Source organism: Sebastes fasciatus, chromosome 3 (assembly GCF_043250625.1).
Source record: "Sebastes fasciatus isolate fSebFas1 chromosome 3, fSebFas1.pri, whole genome shotgun sequence".
NCBI classification, from domain to species: Eukaryota; Metazoa; Chordata; class Actinopteri; order Perciformes; family Sebastidae; genus Sebastes; species Sebastes fasciatus.
In genome coordinates this window covers 40,105,904-40,126,549 of record NC_133797.1, presented here as the reverse complement: position 1 = coordinate 40,126,549, position 20,646 = coordinate 40,105,904, and the positions used below count along the sequence as shown (strand labels likewise).

The 20,646-nt window shown below is 42.5% G+C and overlaps 1 protein-coding gene across 1 annotated transcript in view; it reads left to right on the top strand.

Annotated features, from left to right (window-relative positions):
- Positions 1-20,646, top strand: part of mfng (MFNG O-fucosylpeptide 3-beta-N-acetylglucosaminyltransferase) — a 513,815-nt gene that overhangs the window by 440,621 nt on the left and 52,548 nt on the right. The gene's annotated exons all lie outside the window — the stretch shown is intronic.

The following is a 20,646-nucleotide window of genomic DNA, read 5'->3' as shown; positions in this document are numbered from 1 at the left end:
GCTTTGTTCTTTATGTAAGCCATACTTTTGATCAGGCAAACAATTGTTGACTTATTTTTGCCAAATAAATGAAAAGCATGTTGAAATCAGAACATGACCTCCTCGCTGGAACATAAATGTACACGAAACCGAACCGAGCCCAAAACCGTGATATGAACCGAACTGTCAAATTTTGTGAACCGTTCCACCCTTAAACAGCATTTTTGCAAAGCTGAACCATGTTGTGAACGATATATTTATTTCCTTGAGTATTTGGCAAATTAGGATTTTAGAATATGTCTCAAGCAACGTGAATGGACTATTAGCAGCTTTGTATACCATGTTACAGGAGGCAGAATAAGTACTAGGTTGGTTTGCTGAACGCTGTGGTATCAGTACTGATGTCAGAAATGAATAACTAGTTGTTGTTACAGGGGGGATAAGTAGCAGCCAACAGTATTAAACTGGGTTGCTCCAGATGATGCGTAGTAACCTGAATCTGGGTTACTTCAGCAATCCAGTTATGAACAGAACTGTGAATATCAGGTAAACACAGCGACACTCTGTTTCTCTCTCTCCCCGCTCCACACAGGTGAAACAATCTCTCTTTCTGTTGTTGTTACAATCCATCTTTCTCTCTCTTCCTGTCAGCTCCGTCGTACCGCTCCAGGCCCTCTCTGTCCCTCTCTTCTAATCTCCATTTTGTTGTTTTCACTCTGAGACAACCTCATTCTATCTTTCTTTCTTATTTTTTTACACCAATTTAAACATACACTTTGACCATAAACATGTTCTTATCTGCAAGAAGTCTGGGAAAATAATTACAAGCGACTGGATCGTGACACCGACTCAGTCGCATATGGAACAGTCTCCCTCTGTTATAACTTTATTCTCATTAGCTAAATCTAATTAGTTGTTTTTTTGCAGGCTGTTCAATGTAAAGTCTCAATTCAGATTCATTATTTTCATGTTATAAAATGTCAGTTCTGGAGCTAACGGCACTTTTCTCGAAAGAAGCACTAAGTGAAAGAAATAATTGCTGATCTTTGCACCCCGTCTGAGTTAATCTGGTCTCTTGGGGTGTCGTAAAAAAACATCTTTTGGTTTTATTTTTCTGCACATCCATTAAGAGAGTCGATCTCTCACCCTGAAGTTATTTGCCTCGGCCTCACACTTAACTAAAAGTTGTTTTACTTGTACCTCTTCTACATGAGATGTGTAATGAAAGTAAGGATGTCTGCAGCACAACAGAGCATTGACACAAGCAGTGAGGTAACAAAGTCAGAAGTCAGAAGAAGAAGAGTGCTGAAACATAAAAATAGACACAAATTGTAATTACCAACCCTGTCTCTTACAAAATTACGTTCCCATACAACTACACTGCATTCTCAATTGCATTTGGATTGCGTTCACAGTTTTAAACACGTGGTTAACGTTGAAAAGAATAAAAAAGCAACAAAACTACTTGATTAGATTTAGCAAAACATCATGATTTGATCGTTTGTGACGTTATTTAAAGATAGGGTCGACGATGTCGGAAAGATAGCATAATTTGAAAGTAGCATCGCCTCAGGAGCTCCGTCTAAACCCCCCCACTCCTCTCGGGGCTCCTTCCAAGGCAACGCCCCCCCCCCCCACACACACACACACACATGCACGAGCACCGCCGCATCGTAACTACTTCACAGACACAGAGCGGAGAGAGGACCTCAACTCAACAACGCTACCTCATGACAAGTAACCACAGCAGTGCTACTGCAGGGCTGAGTTTTCTCTTCCATTCTCCAGGAAACGTGCGGCGGCGACGTGCTTTGAGTTCAGGCTGGTGCACGCCAAGGGTAGAGTACGAGCAGGGAGGCATCTGATTGGTTCTTTCCAAGCGGACCGCGAGGAAGTGATTGGTAGACGTTTTTACAGGATTACAGCAGCTACTGCCACTGCACAGAGCTATGGCACAAAAACAAAACAGCACAAACGCTGATCGTGTCACAAGTTTTGCCTCATTGCGGTCCAACATCACACATTCCCAGTAATGTGTGCCCTGCAGCATCGTGCTCATCTTACTGGGTAGCTTGCAAAAACGTCGACATTTGTTGCTGCTGCGTAATAAAGTCATACATTTTTTTATTTTTATTTTCATATTCTCACAATCTGCCTGTTTTCTGCCTTCTCTGTGTCAAGCTTGTACTTTTCAACCCATATACCACCGTCAGCCGTTCTTCTTTAGCCATTCGTACGATGACATAATCAGAATAACAGGAGGTCGTATCAAGGGTAACATAGCCTCGGGTGGTGAGGGTGGTGGGAGTGTGGGGGGGCATTTATTTCACGGCTGCACCAGCGCTGTGTGACGGTGCTGGAGCAGTGAATGTGGAGCGCAGACTGCACTCTGACAGTGATGCTATTTAACACAATCATCCGCCCTCAGGGCCGAAGGTCTGTCCGCATTATGGTGAAGTGGTGAGCGCATGCCAAGAGCAGTGTGTGTGTGTGTGTGTGTGTGTGTATTTACACACCATCCTTGCATTCACATTTCTGTATGTGAATGTTTATGTGCTGTGTTTACATCCCTGTGCATCCATGCTAGCCTTTTGGTTACTCCTTCGATCTGTGTGGAAGAACACTTCAATTCACTGTAAAGCAGAGTCGGGGCACAGTCAAATCAAATCAAATCAATTTATTTTTGTATAGCGTCAAATCACAACAGAAGTTATCTCAAGACGCTTTATATGTAGAGCAGGTCTATGACCGTACACCATAGTTTAGAGACCCAACAGGATCCACCAAGCGCACTGTGGCCAGGAAAAACTCCCCGATTACTGGGAAGAAACCTGGAGCAGAACCGGGCGCAGGGCGGGCGGCCATCTGCCGAGACCGGCTGGGGGGATAGATAGATAGAGTGAGAGAGTGAGAGAGAGAGAGAGAGATAGAGAGAGAGAGAGAGATAGATAGAGAGAGAGAGATAGAGAAGCAGCCACAATAGCAGTCTAGCAGCTGTAATAACTAATACAAGTAGGGCTGATAACACAAAACCAATAGTGGTGGATGGAAAGAGTGATAATACAACTATCGGAAAGCCAGCAGGAGATGATGATGATTGTGACTGTCAACGGCTAAATGCGGGTTCTCTCACCTCTAAATGGTGGATGGCAAAGGAGCTGATTAGCAGACAGGCCAAAGAATCAAGGAGGCGGGAGGAGGTTGAGAGGAAAGAGCACATGACATGAAGGAAAAGTCTACAGATCTACAGTATGCCAAAAATACCCAGACGTCATACTGATTTGGAGAAAATCTCCAGTATGCATCGAAGCAGTCTACATCGCCTACTGTATCCCACAATGCAGCCAAAAACGGCTTGTTTTTTACATTTTTCGTTGCTATTTCATCACTAAATTCACTTCTGAAAATTTTTCGAGGCGAATATTGACAGTTTTACGATATTAGATGGCGAATCGAACATTTGCTACACCGTTTTCGGAGTTTAAAAGCTCCACAAACTGCCGCGACTATCGCGGTCGCTACCTCGCCAGCCGGGCGGTCACGCTCACAGACCGCTATGAGCTGGCTGGAGCTCTCTAGAGACCGGTCTGTAGACGAGAGGCTTTTGTTTCCTTGTTGATGGGTAGTTTGTTTGAATATCACAACACAATTATCCATCATAAATTAACAGTAACCTGTGTTTATCTGCCTTTTTTGGAGTTGAAAAGCTTCACAATCGCCCGCGATGGTAGAAGGCAAAGGAGCTAATTAGCAGAGAGGCCAAGGAATCAAGGAGGCGGGGGAGAGATTGAGGGGAAAGAGTGCACGACATGAAGGAAAAGATGATGAATAGGATGAGTATATGGAGAGATGAACAGAAAGAGGGAAGCAGAATTGCGAGGGAGGGAGATAAAAAAAACTGGGGGAAAAGAACATGGAAATGTCAGGTTAACCTTGTGAGCTTTTATGAGTCACAGAGCTGATGCAGAGGCCAAATGGTTGCTGACAAACCGTCATGCACATTTAGAAGCGCCGTCTGATAAACTGTAAAAACACACGTGCATACTGTAAAAGTAGCTGATCTCTCACCCGCACCTATAAAAAGAGCCGAGCGTCTCTGGAGACTGCACTCTTTGGTGGTTGAAACACAATTAGGAGGAGCGCTCTAATTAAAGCGGCATTGGAAGCCACTGTGCCCTACCTGCATACTGAAGTGGGTCAGTGGGGGCTTTTTGTTCTCAACACAACACCTAAAGACTCTTTTCACATTTTAATTAGATGTGCAGGGGTTGTTTTTTTTCAATTAGTTGCTGGAAGGGTGTTTGTGTTTATTTGTGTGTTTGTGTGTACCTGAGAACAAATTAAAGCATTCCAGCAAAGACAAAGTAGTCACACATATTAGTCACCAAGAAGTGATTCACAGGAAATGGTCAGCCACACCGACCATATTAAAGCATTTTGAAACAAAAATCCTAGAAGATTTAAGTATTGTTACAAGAAGGGTTGAGCTGTTGTGATCATAGACTTAAAGGGACTGTTTGTAACTTTTTAAGCGTATAAATGTACCGTTTCGGGACACATGCGCGCTCGCATATGCGCGTTTGCGTGTAGCCGCTGTCTCTCCTCCTCTGCCTGCTTGCCTTCACTCAGACAGCGCGTGTTCTCGCTCAGCTCGCTCCACCTCTAGACGTGAACGCGCGCTCACTCCACACTGCAGAAGAGTTAGTTTAGCTCTGAGAATATCTAGTGAATGTACAGTGGACGTTTGTGCAGAATTAACTGCTGCAGCTCCTCCAGACCAACAGAGGTTTCCCGTGTCTTGTGAAGTGATGGGGCTCTTCAACGAGTAACGTTATCATCTCGTTACCGACCGGGTGCCGGTGTCTTCCTGCTCTCCCCGGCTGCGGGCGGAGACGAGACGATACTCGCTGCTGAGCTCCGCTGTCTCAGCCTGCGCTGAGACAGGAAAAGCCAACACTAGTATCTCCTTCATGGAGAGACCTTGGTCTGATCAGCTAACATTACTGCCAAGCAGCTGAAATATAGAGTGATATTTGCTTTTAGCTGACGTGTGTCGCCTCACTGTGTTGAGCTATGCTCGTTCATGTATATTTAGAGCGAGCAAGCGCGAGCCCGACGCTGACTTTCGTTGATTTCACGGCCACAGGTGTCGCTGTTAACAAGCATTTCTGAAAGTTACAAATAATCCCTTTAAAATAATATGTTTTAATATTTATTTTTTTAAATTCTATTGATGAAAAAATACCTCCAGACAACAACTTCATCAGATTGCTGTTCATACTACACAACTTCCTATCTTGACTCCGTTTTGTCACGAAAACATGCAAGCGTAGTCATGCTTGTTGATGTTGTCATTGACATAATAGCCTGTTTCCACATGTCTATTTCCTCGATGTAGATCAGTCACTGTATTATGTGTGATGTTTATTCATGAAAACATCCAAAATGCTCTAGGTGCAACAACAACTTTGGTCTGTGTTGCAAACGCAACACATAGCAGACACAGTTACAGGCGACCCCTTCGTCATACCGACACACAAGGCACCCTGAAGCGTTGGTATGAGATGCACCGGGCTTTCCATTAACTACAATGTAAACCCATCCACGTCAATAGTAAACCCACAGGGAAGGTGCTGTGATGACATAACTCAAAGAGACACACCGGGCGGGCGGAAGGTGAGGTGGATGGGTCCAACAAACACAGGGCTTTAATCCAGGAGGCCGCTGTTCGTGTCCCGTGCGTTAAGTTTCACTTTCAGCTTTCAGTCGGCTGTTTGTTCATGTAAAGTGTTCACAATGTTCAGCTTCATTTTCACTGCACAAATGTAGTAGTTTTAAGCCCCGACCAAGTTGTTTTTTTCCTAAACCTAACTATAGTGGCTTTGATTACGCCCCAGGCACACACACGTCATGGTTCAGACACACACACACTTTTAACCCTCAGATCTAAGTTATAATATATTCAAATTGGAATTTCACTGCCGTCAATATCTGTATGAGTTCATCAGCTCCGTGATATGAATGTGATTGGATCTGACACACGTAATCAAACATAATCTGTCTCTCTTTCGACCTCTCCTCCTTTTTTTCCCATCTCAGTTAATCACTTCCCACTCACTTCCTTCTCGTGTTGTCGTGTGAAAACGTCGAAGCAGTCAGTGTCACAGGACAGTGTGTCAAGTGTGACAGAAATCCAAACGAGATGTGACCCGTGCAAGCTTTTGACACCTGAGGTGATCTCTAGAAAGTAAGAGGGTCAATGGCAGAATGAGCTGCTGGACCAGTGATCATCATCGAATATCTTATTGTCTTCTTGATTAACCTACTTTCAGCGAAATGTATCGTCCTCGTGGCTATGTAGTATGTGACAACGGATGGGCGAGGGGACATGACTGACTACCGCTCAGTGCAGCATGGATAGCAAAGTGCCTATACGTCTAAGTCTATGATTATGAATGAAGTATCCCAGCGTGACGCACGGTGGTGCTCAAAGAAGCTTTTCTGAATAAAAGGTCATCTCATCTGCGTGAAGACACATGCATGAAGACTGAAGACTGTCAGCATGAGAGATCGCCATTATCATCCACTTGAGAGCAGCACTTGTTTCTTTGTGCACCTCGATGAGAACTCTGGGAACTCTAGTTATTTCCATTCTCAGAGTTCATGAAATGAGTGCAAACCTTTCCACGACAAAGGCCGGAGCACTCAGAGCACAGCGGCTACGTCTCGGGAAGTCTGCGAATAGAAAGAGAAAATGTCACTTAACTAAAAATTGTTCAAAAGAAAAGTGCACTCTCTCTGTGTTTTTGTGGATTGCTTTGAAGGCAACTTTGACACGCACATGGCAATTTCTTTACAGGAATTTCCGCATACAGCTTGTGCTGTATGTTAATTGCTTGGCTTAAGGCTTCAAAGGAGAGTGGCTGGAGGGACTCATTAAAACAGAGAACAAGGGAAAAAACACAAACAGAACGAGATGAAGGGGGGAGAGGAGGGTGAGTGATGGTCAGGAGGACAAAGGCTGTATATTATCTTGTTTGCCAGGTCCAGGAGACGAGGACGTTGCTGCCAACTGGGGACTAGAAACATGTCACAAGTGAGTCCGCGGTCGCATGACTTGAAGGGAAAAAAGTCTTGGCAGATCTAAAAGTAATCTTAATCAAGGTCACTTACGAACTTTTACCAGAGACAACATTTTTACTTTGAATTCCCAGTCATGTCCGAATTCAAGTCACATTTCAAGTCCCAGTTAAGGCCTGGATCCCATTTCCCAAAGCATCAAATCCATCTTATGAACGCAAGGTTTCCAAAAAGGTCTATGACAATCCTGGATGTATTTAAAGTCCTTCTCCATTTCTTTGTGTGTTTTTTTTTTTTGAAAATTTAAGAGCATTCTTATGCTCTGAATTCCGTATAGAGCACCATTATGTCTAACTATTGCCTCCACACGGCTCTCAACATGGAGACGACAGAAACAGCGGCTAGCAGCCAACGGTGCTTATTGAATAGGTATTCACTTAGGACTGTATAGGTGTTGGCTGAAGGGTAGCGATGTAGCCTCGGGTGTGTCGGTAAGAACACACAGGACACTCTGATACGCTTCATTCCTCTTCACTAAATGATCTTAACACAACAGCACAGTATTGCAACCACAGGCTAAAAGGTTTCCAGAACATACAAGTGTCACAAAATAGTGAGCATTCAATTAACCAGTTATATTTAACTTAAATGGCTTATTATTAGCAATATGAATTTATTTCCAATGATCTGGTTACTTAGCACACGCTTCATAAGCCTAATCAACAAGCAAACAGACATATACAGGAAGAAATTACACTGACTGCTGCTTTCAGTTGCAGTACAAACAGGCGTCCATGTCATTTAAACATACATAGCAGAATGCCAACATCATCTAAATCCAACAGTTTGCCAGAAAAGAGCAGTTAATTTATTTTAAAAAACAACTAGAGATGGACTTCATACACACAAAATCCATGGTTCTGATATTAATCCCATGCAGCTGAACCCTCCTACTCAAAGCATTTGTACAGTGTCTTTTGATGTGATGTCTAAGTCGTAGCCTACATGTTGTTAAAATAATAATAACATATTGCAAAATAAATATCCAAAAAGTAGTATCCAATGTGGAGCAAGGAATGAGGGAACAAATAACAGACCAAAAAGTGCAAAGAACAGTGTTTTGTAGACAATATGTTGTCTATTTGTCAATAAAAAAACTACCATATATTCAATATATGTCTCAATCCAGGTAGTAGCAGGTGAGTGATGGACACTGGAGAGTGGGGAACTGAAGAATGCCAAGAAACAAACTGGCCAGGAAATACGCACACATCAGTCTTAGTGAGAGACGATGAAGGACCAGCCCGGTCTCACCAAACGGCGTATGAATGACACAACAATTTGTAAGTCATTTTGCGTGCAATCGCAATGCCGTTCTTGCTTTTGTCATGCCATTTCAAGCCATGTAATCTCTACTGACTGCAATGTAAAACCATCCGTGTGAATATGCTACGCTCAGAGCAAATGAAGGAGAGCAAGTGATGTAGTATAAAAAGAGAGTTATTTTGAACATTACGTTAGTAACGTCTGTGACCTGTTGTCTGTATTTATATTACGTTGTTTACGTAGGTATTTCACTTAGTTTACGTACTTATGCTTCACAATGTTTTCCTAAACCTAACTAAGTGGTTTTGTTGCCTAAACATAACCATGACCGTTTCACGAAAACAACGTGAGGCGACGCGCACAAGACTGAACGTGATTGACAGCTAAAACCACAATATCACTAATATATATCACATGCTCGGCAGTAATGTTAGCTTACCTGTCCATTAGGAATTTTGCCAGCTCGATGTCCGTTTTCATACCCAAAACCAAACGAAGGTTTCTCCATGAATCGAAGGCCCGGCCGATGTTGATTCTAGTTTTTCCCTCGACGTCGGTCACGTTCCTGTTTTAGAAGACGGGCATTACCAGATATAACTTTGGCTTTTTTTGTGCTACCGTGGAGTTAAAGTGTTGGAATCTGAGTTGCGTTGGGGGGACGTTTGTTGGCGTTAGCAGCTAGTTGCACACTGTTAGCCCCGTAAGCGGAGATGAAGAGAGTAAAGATGGCGTAAAAATGGCGTGCTATTTATACACCTTCCCATGAGATCAGGTCGGGAAGACAGAAGGTGGGAAGATGAAAAGATGTCCGTGTGAATGGATTTTGAACACGATCAAAGTGTACAAAAACTCAGAGACAAACTAAGTATTCAGGAGATGCTTCTCCGTATGTCGGCACCCTCGGAAACTCATAATACAATTTACCACAAAGAGAGAGAAAATGGCATTAAAGTTACCACATGTAGTCTGCACTCTGCTGTAATTGAAGGTTGTGTTGTTCCACAATCCATCTATGGGGTAATATTTATCTCCTATAGCTTACTAAACTTCTTATTGAACAATTAATTCTGTCTTCACATTAGTCACCACTATGTCGTTGTTCACTATAGTTCAAATTGTTGTTTAAAAATTTGCCAAATATGTTTTTCAATAATATTACTTTTGTTTTTCCTACAGCGCACTCCGTGTAATTTTCTTTCCTTGGGTGAAACCAGTTTGCCTGCTTCTCTCCCCGAGTCGTTGCTGAAATCAGCAGCAGCTGAATGTCAGATTATCACCAACAGCCAAACATTTACTCTGACAGGGACCTCGGTGTTACTGTACAAATCACAATCCAAGAGCAATTTCCCTGAAATGTTCTCACACCACGTAGATAATCAGGCCTTGATTGCGAGCGATACTGCCTACCACTTATCAACAGTCGTGCTAAAAAAAAGAACAACATATGGCATGTTGGGTAGTATTAGTATCCAACAATGAACAAGTTCTCTGAATAACAGGTGGTTTATTATTTAAGCAGACAAAAAGGCTCAGCTCCCCCTCATCACAGCCCAGGAAGTGAGCAGCCAGGTGCAGGGCGTCCTCTGCCATGTTTTTCATGGCCATGCTTTTGTGTACGCATTTGAGAGACAAAAAAAAAACAGCAAAAGAACGAGCGACTTAACAGGCATTCATTCATTCTGACGTTTATTTCGGTTACTCCGCCAGCCTCGGCGGGCAACACCGCCAGATAGTCGTCGGGGTAATCAATTTACAATAGCGCTAATCACGGCCCTCGTTGTGTTATGCTAATGTGTGTGTGGCTAAATGCACTGATAAGTGATTCCAGAGAGCCGTGCAGGCCAACATGGCAGCGGTTTGTTGCTGAGCCGCGTGTGGAACGCTTCCTGATGAATGAATGCGAGGCTGTGGGAGGAGGACAGCAGGTGTGATTCATGGAGGAAACTGAAGCTGCCACTTCTCACAAACTTTGCAAACATTGCAAAATGATCTGCATGGTGTTTGTGTGCTGTGCCTGTGTTCTACTGTGTGCACATGCTCACATGCATGCAAATATGCTAAGCATATATAGCTACTGGTATTTACCAGAGATTCTCACAACGATCTACTCCCTTTTCCCAGAATAAATACCGGTGGACGGTATTGACTAAAATGTATATCACGGTATAATTTGAAGCACGGACAGTAACGGTATATTAGTTTTTCTAAATAAATTCAATATAAATGCTTCTGAAGGGGTAAAGTACTGGTGGCAGCTATTACTGTACTCTTAACTGTATTACTGAGACCGTACTCTAGAATCACCGCCTTGCGGTTGTATGCCTCCGTCAACCAGTCAAGTTACAGTTTACATCCCTTCATCACTTTATTCTATTAGACATTTGTGGGAAATTGTCATGATCAGCATATAAATTATTGAGTTTTGGTTTATTAGGTCACAGTGACCTTTGACCAGCAAATTCTATTCAGTTCATTTTTGAGTCGAAGTGGACGTTTGTGCCAAATTCAAAGAAATTCCCTCCAGGCGTTCCTGAGATATCATGTTCATGAGAATGGGATGGACATGAGGTCACAGGGACCTTTGACCACCAACATCTTATTAGTTCATCCTTAAGTCCAATATTTTGTGCCAAATTTGAAGAAATTCCCTCAAGATTTTCCTGAGTTATTACATTAATAAGAATGGGAAATATGTACTGCACATTTGTCTGTACGAACAACCTGAAAACATTATGTCTCCGGCTGCAGAGGCATAAAAAAAACCAAAGCCTTTCTCAAGTAACTTCCATCTCTGAAAAACACTTTTTCACGATATACAATATCTATCTAATCTAATAATAATAATAATAAAATAAATACTGATTTCAAGTACAGCAGGACAGGAGGTTTCTTTCCCCTGACCAACTCAAACACAATGAATCTATCAAAATGCAAAATCTGTTCAAAGTCAGTAACTCGTCTTCAGTCACAGTATCGCAGGAATTGGCATGAATGCTTCGGAATAGTCCAAAATAACTTAATCTTTGCTGCATCTCAGTGTGCATGTTTACTTGGCCTCATTGCTTGTCCCTTTAAATGCAAACAAATCTTACAGCAGATAATCAAATTGAAAAGTAAATTCAAAGTACAGCAGGACATGACGTTTTCTGCCCAACCAACATACACAATGAAACACTCATAATACAAAACTGCAAAATAAATAGCTGCTCTCCAGTTGCAACAGAGTCTCACAGCAGTTTGTGAAATTGTCACGCAATTAAATCTATTTGATTTGTGTACATAAACATGAATTTCCCCTTTTTTTCATCAAAGCACGACTTTCAACAACGTATTCATGAGTTTTCCTACGAATGTCCAGCAACAAAATAAAACTACTTAGTTAAGTTTATGAATAGATCGACTTGGTTAGGCGTAGACAACAATCTACTTAGTTAGGTTTAGGAAAAGATCGCGGTTTGGGTTAAAATAACTCCGGAAGTGTCTTAACAAAAAAATCAATGGGTGTCCTGGGAAAAAGGCCGCTGTTTTTTGATCCCCGCATCCACCCCGACCTCCTCCCTACGCGGCGTTTGCAGCTCTCAGAATTGATTTTGTGCTGACCATCACGAAAAAAATGGGAATTCCGTGTCTGTGTACACAAATCAATACATAAAATTTTGTGACTATTTCAGGAACTGCTGTGCAACCGGGCTGCCAGTTACAGTATTGCAGGAATAGGCCTGCATAATGCAAAAAAAGTACACTCAAAAGTATACTCAAAGTGCAACAGTGCCAGTGTGATAACTCTCTTAGTGCACAAACAAATACTGTCAACATTCCTGTTTGTTCTGGTTTACTTAGCCAGCCTCATTATAGCAGCTACTAGCCAGGAAAACAAGTGTGTCAACTGTCTTCAGAGCAGATGTGTGTCAGGTCACAATGTTGCCACCAGTGCTGAATGCCCTCTCTGAAGGGGCACTAGTGGAAGGATTACAAAGGTACTTCCTTGCCGTGCTTGAGAAATTGGCTCGGTGCACTCTCCGCCACTCCAGTTGAACTGCCCCACCATCAACCTCCAGTGCCTGCAGGTAGCTCTTGAACGCAACTTCAATTGCATCTCTATTGGAGAGGCCAGCTGGGCCAGGATGTTGAACATTTGTCCTTTTGAAAAAGCTACCCAGATTTCGCTTTGCTTTTGCTTTGTGTTGCCTGCCTTAGCAGCGACTGAATCTCCGCTGCAGCTTTGGTTTTGATGTGCTCTTTCTATGAATGTTGCTTTGAAACGTGGACCTAGGAGGGAGGCCATGTCTAGCAGGTCATCTGTTGCCGGGTCAGAGTATGTAGGTTGGCCCTCTTTATGTCCTTTGTCAGGTCTAATAACAGTGTTATTGAGAAGATGGAGCACAGGTTTCAGGTTGTATGACACACTGCCAGTGCATCTGTGAACTCAGTCAAGGGACTGAAGGTCTTGCTCACTGATTCCACAACATCCATCTCTTGCCATGTTGGTGTCAGGTGCCGGGGTTTTCTTGTAAGCTATGAGGACCTGAGATATGGCCACTCTCCTGTCCACTCACCCTCTGGATCATTTTCTGTCCAGACCCCCATCTGGTTGGTGTGTCAGTGATGAGGCGGTCATGAGGTCAGCCTGGACAGAGGCCATTTCTTTTTTTCTTTTCCACGTTTAGGAGAAATCACTCACAGTTTTCTCATATTTGCACATTCAACATGGGGCTCTTTGACAATTCTCTCTGTTGACAAAAACATGTACGTCTATGAAATGTTGTGTTGGTTGAATCATAAATTCTTACAGTGGGCCTTTATGATAAACATTCAATTTGAATAAGTTCAGCTACTAACTAAATAACTAATTCACTTGTGTGAATGACATACAAATAAAATAATTCATTATTCTATATATGTGTATGAAGCCTAAATTCAAGAAAAATAGCCTGAATTACAGGCCTACTATTTTATTGGAAACCCAAACTGGTGGTGTAGGCACATCACCTACCGATGGCGAGGTGAAGCCTGTGGCCGAAGCACTGCAGTCTTGTCCAGTCGTTCAGTGCCACAGCTTTGACAACATGTGCCCCATTGGGGCGGCTGTGGCTCAAAGGGTAGAGCAGGTTGTCCACCAATCGGAAGGTCGGTGGTTCGATCCCCGGCTTACATGTCAATGTGTCCTTGAGCAAGACATTTAACCCCAAATTGCTTCCCATCGGTGTGTGAATGAGTATTTAGATTAGATCCTGATGGGCAAAGTTGGCATCTTAGCAGCCTCTGCCATCAGTGTGTGTGAATAGGTGAATGCTGACATGTAGTGTAAAGCGCTTTGAGTGGTCGTAAGACTAGAAAAACGCTATATAAATGCAAGTCCATTTACCATTACCATTGTTGGTGGTTATGTATATTTGCGACTAGGGGGGTACCAAGTGACACCAAGTGGTCCTGACCAAACGTCCGTATACGACGAGTTATGAATGAGAATGGGTTGGCTGATGATGACGAGTCCGACAATGAATCCAGGGACAACTTATTTTGGTCGAGCAACATGAGGGTTCTACCGGCAAAAGTTCTTCTGTTGTTGTGCCCAAAAAACAAAACTTGAAGTTGAAATGCTGTAATCACACAGGATAAATCTGAGGGATCACAAGGCAATTAACAGATTAGGAAAGCAGAGTAAACATATTTCTCCTGCACAAAAACAATAATGGTGAACAAGGCAGGCTGCAAAATCTGTAAATGTAAACTATGCAGGTGGTTTACAAGTAGCTTAATCAGACATGCAGCCTCCATCTCCAATCCATGCTGCAGAGCAGAATTCAACAGGTGGAGCATCAAGTGGAGAAGATTACCTCAACAGTGGAATTTCTCAGATACCTCACGTCACCTCAACAACACCAAAGTGGCCACCTGGGGCAGATTTTCCTCTCCTGCCAGAAGATAAGCCAAAACAAACAGAGGATCAGATGATAGTGCATAGCTGTCATTGTGTTTTTAAAGAGGAGTTGCTGTTCTATTAAAAGATATTACCACATAATCTGGATTAAGATCATCAGAGAATAAATACATAATGAGGAGTTTTCCACAGTATTGTTGTTTTCTCCATTTATAGCAACAATTATGCCCAAGAAAAAGGAAATACATTGTCATAAATAACATTAAAATCACAGAAAAACATTAAAGTCTAATGTGATATGTGTGTTAAGTTTTTGCCTGTGATGGTAAACATTTCCTAAAACAAATGCAAACTCAAAAGGCCCTTTAGAGGAACTTTTCATAAATCATCAGTCTAAAAGCCTCAAATTGGTCCTCACAAAGATAGAAGAGCACATACACACAGACATTTTATATTTCATTTCCTGATGCACAACACATTTTTTACCAGGCAAAACACAACATTGAACAATATGTTTCTTTACATATACTACAGTCCTTTCTTTCGACAACTTCTAAGGTCTTTCAATCCCAAAGCCTTTTTAGAAAAAATATATTTCACCAAAGCCAAACAATCCTTGACAAAGCATGTCGAGAACTTGTAAAGAGGACTGTGTGCCAAAAAAAGACTTTTGATGTTCTTCACATCCCTGGAGCTGTAAGTCGAAGACTCAGAAATAAATACTGTGCTAAACTGTCAGCTCTCAGTTGGAAACTCGCACCAGCACCAGCCGCCTCTTTGCTGCTGTCTGATGGCCAACTTGAGCCCACTGATTGTTGGTAGTGTAGTGCCAATGATGGTGCAGAGAAAGAGAGAGAGACTACTGCAACAGTTGTTTGTGAATGGCTGCTGAAAGGTGGCCTAAACTTTAAAACTATGATTGTCAATCGATTTCAAATAGTTAATCACGATTTTCTTTCTGTTCAAAATGTACCTTTTTCAATATTCAATATATTTTGGTGCTAAAACATAACAAAGTAGATCATGCTTTAGTTGCTAGAAGCAGATTGTGTAGGGAAAATACATGAAACATGTTGTCAGTGAGCGAAAATGCAAATTAGGACTATATAAACATAATGTCTAGGAGAAAAGGATGGAATTAGATGCTTGCGGTGGCTTTAATGTGTTAAAAAATAAGTGTTTTTTACTCAGTTCAATTTGGTCCAAACAGAGAATCCTTCCCTACATAATTGTAAGTTGTTTACAATTGTAGCTGTTTTCCCTTTTTGAGCTTTTACTTCAGTCAGTTACTTTGAAAAATGTGTTTTATCACTCATTATGTGGAAAACAGAAATAAATCCATTACACAGTGAGTGACATTTTCAGTTCACATCTGTAGTCTCGGTCTCAGTGACACAGCAGGCACTTTGTTGAACAATAACACAAATGGGATGAAATGCCAGATTTGGTGAAGCCAGAGTGCGGCAGTGTGCGGTGTGCGGTGTGTGTGTGTGTGTCTGTTAGTGCCGAGACATTACGCAGCCCAGTGATTTCCATTTAAATTTCCCTTTGGTCCTCTCACCACGTCTCCTCTGACTGCGGCCGTCCCCGGTGGCTCCCCGCTGCAACACTTAGTGCATTTGGGAGGTCAGTGCTGTTTTAATAGCCTCACAGAGTCAGCTCAAGGGCTAGGTGCAGGTGGAGTGTTAACCACATTAGGCAGGTGGGTGCTGGTGGCGGGAAGGCAGATCGTCCTCCAATCACAACTGCACTTCCTTAAAAGTCAAACAGCAGAATCTCGCTTCTCTCGATTCTTACTTACCTTTAGATTTCATATCGACAGAAATTACCCATAATATCCCCCAGAATGGTCTCTCTCTCTCTCTCTCTCTCTCTCTCTCTCTCTCTCTCTCTCTCTCTCTCTCTCTCGCTCTCGCTCTCGCTCTCGCTCTCTCTCGCTCTCTCTCTCTCTCTCTCTCTCTCTCGCTCTCGCTCTCGCTCTCTCTCGCTCTCTCTCGCTCTCTCTTTGTGTTGAGCTGAATAAATGCCAGCATTTATAATCAGGCAATTATCCAAAAGAAAGAGCCAGCAATAAATTTATGATCTTTTTGTGTAACATTTCTATGAACTGCAGGGTCGCAGGTTGCTGTGAACAACCACACAGGTCTATGTGAAAAGAGGCCGCATGAACGAATGTAAATTTCGTCTGATTTTAAAACATCAACAGTTTAAAGGTGCCCTGTGGACTGTGGAGGTTTTTTTTGCCTAAACCTAAATAAGTTGTAGTTTTGTTGCCTAAACCTGAAGAAGCCTTTTTGTTTGTGTTCAAAACGTGACGTTTCATTCAGTTTTACATGTTAGAACGTGTTGTTTTTAAGTCTCACTTTCACTTTTACAACATAGTAGGCGTAATAAGCCCCTAATGACCCACATCTATGGTTCTTATAGCGACTGATAACGTTCTATTTAATGGCCTCAAATAGGGTGCTTATTGCTATGAGAACACAATTGAATTTGCGTCAGTGCAGCTTTTAAAAACAGACAAAACACACACCCACGTAAATAAAACAGTCATCACATTTATACATTCAAATATACATAATATGAAGAAGTGCTTTGTGCTGCTACTTTCGTTTTAAAATCCTAAGAGAAACTTGACAAAGTCAGCATATTTGCAGGAATTGTTACAACTCCAAACAACACATCTTTTGTTTAAATTCTGAAAGCTGGTTCTGTGATAGCGTTGGTCACGTATCTTTAAGTTTATTAAGCTCTGGCGGCGATGCTGTTTCAGACGGTATTAAAGTTTAAATACCTAGCATGTCTCCTATATCTGTTCGTCATTTTGTATCTGTGAGCTTGCACTTCTTTCTCCTATCAATGCATCCTTTCATTTCCCTGACTGAGAAGCAAATTGGAAGTGTGTGAAAACAAACATTTTTATGATTGTACAATTATTATGTCCCATTAAATCAATTCGGAGCTACTTCCCCCCGACTCTGCTGTGTGACGCTGATTTCCTTGTGGTACGGAAGTGCCACAGTCATTTCCTCTCGTCTTTCCTCTGCTTCGTGAAAGTACCAATGCTATGCTTCTAATTTATATTAGATGTAAGGGTTTCAAAACAGATTTATTAAGTCCTTCAAAAACTTTTTAGTGGCACAACCGTTGGAAGAGTGGAAGAGAGTGGCGACTGAAGACACAAAAAAAACAGATTTACTGCTCGGGCATGTTTATAGTGTCATGTATGCTAAGCACTTATTTTTCTGACGTTATAGCGTGATCATGTTTGCTAAAGTCTCTAACGTCTTCCTTGCATGTAAAACAACTAGATTTCCACATCGGTCGTGATTATAAAAGTCCTGTAATCTACAGACATGTTTTAATCGTGTAAGACAACATTTTAAACTAGAATGGCACTCGGCGAGCGCAGACCTGCGCCAACGCATGACTTTAAAAACAGATGACAGCTCACAGCTGGCAGTTACGTGAGGTGGCTTTTTATTAACACGGTGTGTTTCTGTGTAACGTATCAGTGGATGCCTCTCATTCAGCAGCCTTGTTATGTCTGTATAACGTTACACTACGTTGTCTGTCAGCCGGTCATCTACCGCTTTTTTCATTCTCATCACGGACGGCCAGCAGCTGCCGCACAAACGTATATCTCTGCTCTCAGAAGGAGGCGGGGTCACGCGTCATCAATGCATCATCAGTCACACTGCACATGTGTTATACCCTGTGGTCTTAATGCTCAGGCTGATCAGAATCCTTAAAAAAAATCCTGAATTCGGATCATGATCCAAATCGCCACCAAAATCTAATGTTTGATTTGTGATGATTGTTCATTGTGCTACACCCCACCCCTCCAAAAAATGTCATTAAAATATCATTGCAAACTTTTGGAGTAATCCTGCTAACAGACAGACAGACAGACAAACCAACAGCGGTGAAAACATAACCTCCTTGGCCCAAGGCCTTTGACCTTGGTGGAGGTAATAAGGCACTTTGGGTTACAAAATGTGGAGACATCTGCTGCTGAAATGCTTTGCTGACTATAAGTCAGTACACTATGTGTAATTGACTCCCACATAAAATAAAAAAAGCCTTGCCACTTTGACTTGCATAACCTGAAACTGGAAAAACAGTGGCCAGTCTACTCATTTACATCAGCTTAAATGGAACTGTGTTTGTTTAATTTGCACAAATAAAAACCTCAGTAAAACCCAACTGGTGGCCTTGTCAGAAAAACAGTCCTCTTCTTCAGCCCCTCTCCTGTTCCAGCTTCCCACCTGTGAACAGTCTCTCATTTCACTATCTTCTCTAATCGAGCGCCCTCTGATCTCTTCCCTCCAAACTGCTGCATTCCTCAGATTCAGCAGACAGGGACATGCTTGATGTTTAATCAGCTACATTACTCTCCGCTCACACTCTGCACTCTCTTTGTTCTGGCTTGTTTGTCCCTCTCTCTCTCTCTCTCTCTCTCTCTCTCTCTCTCTCTCTCTCTCTCTCTCTCTCCCTCACCGCATCTCTTCTCTTGTCCTCCTCACCTCACATTTCCTCTCCCATCCCATCCCCACCCCTCCCCTCCCTCTCAAGACCCCTTGGCTCTGAGCTGTTCGTGTTTGTCAGATCCATTAAGATGAAGGCGCGGCGGAGGACGGGGGGTTTGGGGAGGCGCTGCAGCGGCGTTTGACCCGCTTTGCCCTCCCTGTCACTGGGCGGCCTCTGCAGAGCCCTTCGGGAGGTTCTGGATGTCTGACTGGGTCCTAGTGGTGTAAAGCCTGCCTAGACAGTAATTGGCTGGCTCGGAGCTCCGCGATGGGGCCCTCTCCTGACAGCTGGTGGGTGGATGCTGCACACCAATTAGAAAAACAGAGAGAGACGCAGGGCGAGAGAGAGAGAGAGAGAGAGGTGCACTGTGTTTCTGTGATTGCATGAGGAAGTGAGAGTTGCTGAAATAGTGCAGAGACAAGAGAGCACAGTTTGTACTTTTACCTCTCCAAATCCATGCTGGTTGATTGCCATAAATGAGAAACTGACATATACAATGCATGCACACCTCTCTCTCTCTCTCTCTCTCTCTCTCTCTCTCTCTCTCTCTCTCTCTCTCTCTCTCTCTCTCTCTCTCTCTCTCTCTCTCTCTCTCTCTCTCTCTCTCTCTCTCTCTCTCTCTCTCTCTCTCTCTCTCTCTCTGGGGAAAGCTCTTCTCTGAATACAGTACATTTTCTCACTAAGGACCTCTTCAAAGCACACAAGCGATTTAATTTGCTGGCACAGACACACATAGTGGAAGTCATCCATACAGCACACACATTTTTAAAGACAATACACATGCACACACACACTGTAAAAAGAAACACACATTCACATATTAATTTAACTTGGAGGGTGAAAATCTATACTGTGCCAGTGTTTATGGAAGTCCTATTAATACTTTAAACCATCCTGGATTAGTGGAAGTAAAACACTGAAGAAAGAAATCTGGATTCTGCTGCTTCCAAACTTAAATTGTGTTTTTAATTGGACGATATGAACAGAATGTATAAGTGGGACATTTAAAGTCGCACCTTGCATGGTGCATTTTTTTAATCTTTTATAAATGGAATCTTTTTTTTTGAGAATCCATAACTCAGTCCAATACATGCCATATATTTTATGAAAGAACCGAACAAACATGTACTTTTACTCCCGACATCTTGCATTTTCTGATTGTGATATTGTCCCCTGTGGTGAAACTGAGCTGCACATAAACTCTAACTATATAAAAAGCACAAGTACAAAAGGTAATTTGAAAAGTGAAGTCAGTAGAGTGCAGATCTCCTCCAGGTGTGTCTCCCTCTCTCCTCCCAAACAAAGAAGGGTTGAATCTCACTCAATTGTCCCTTCCAGCTCCCTTACATTCAAGACGGCGGCGAAGATATCATCTCGTATCGTGCTTAACTTTAGTGGTTCATAACATATCGGGTATGAAATGAATCTGCAGATGCTCCGGTTCAAAATGAAACCAAACTTTTCTATGGATGTCAGTTTTTGAGCCATGATGACGACGGCCAAAAGAGTTGCTAGTGAAGCAGTTGTTGATCACTTGAGTCCCTTCTGGCCAGTTACGAGGAGTGAGGAGTCAACGACCGTACAAAACAGAAATAGGTTTTCAAAAGTTGTGAATCACCACAACCTCGAGAGGTCCTTGAGCCTACAGTCATAAATGATGGGTCCAGTAGTATGTGGTATTACAAACAGAAAGACACATACAACCGAATGCATGATCCCACCACAGGCTTACGCCTGGCGGAGATAATAATGAGTACACAAGCCTATGTAACATCTGCACATGACAGCATAACACACAAGCATTTGGCAATTGGACCAGCGACAAAAAAAATGGCACCGACCGAGGCTGG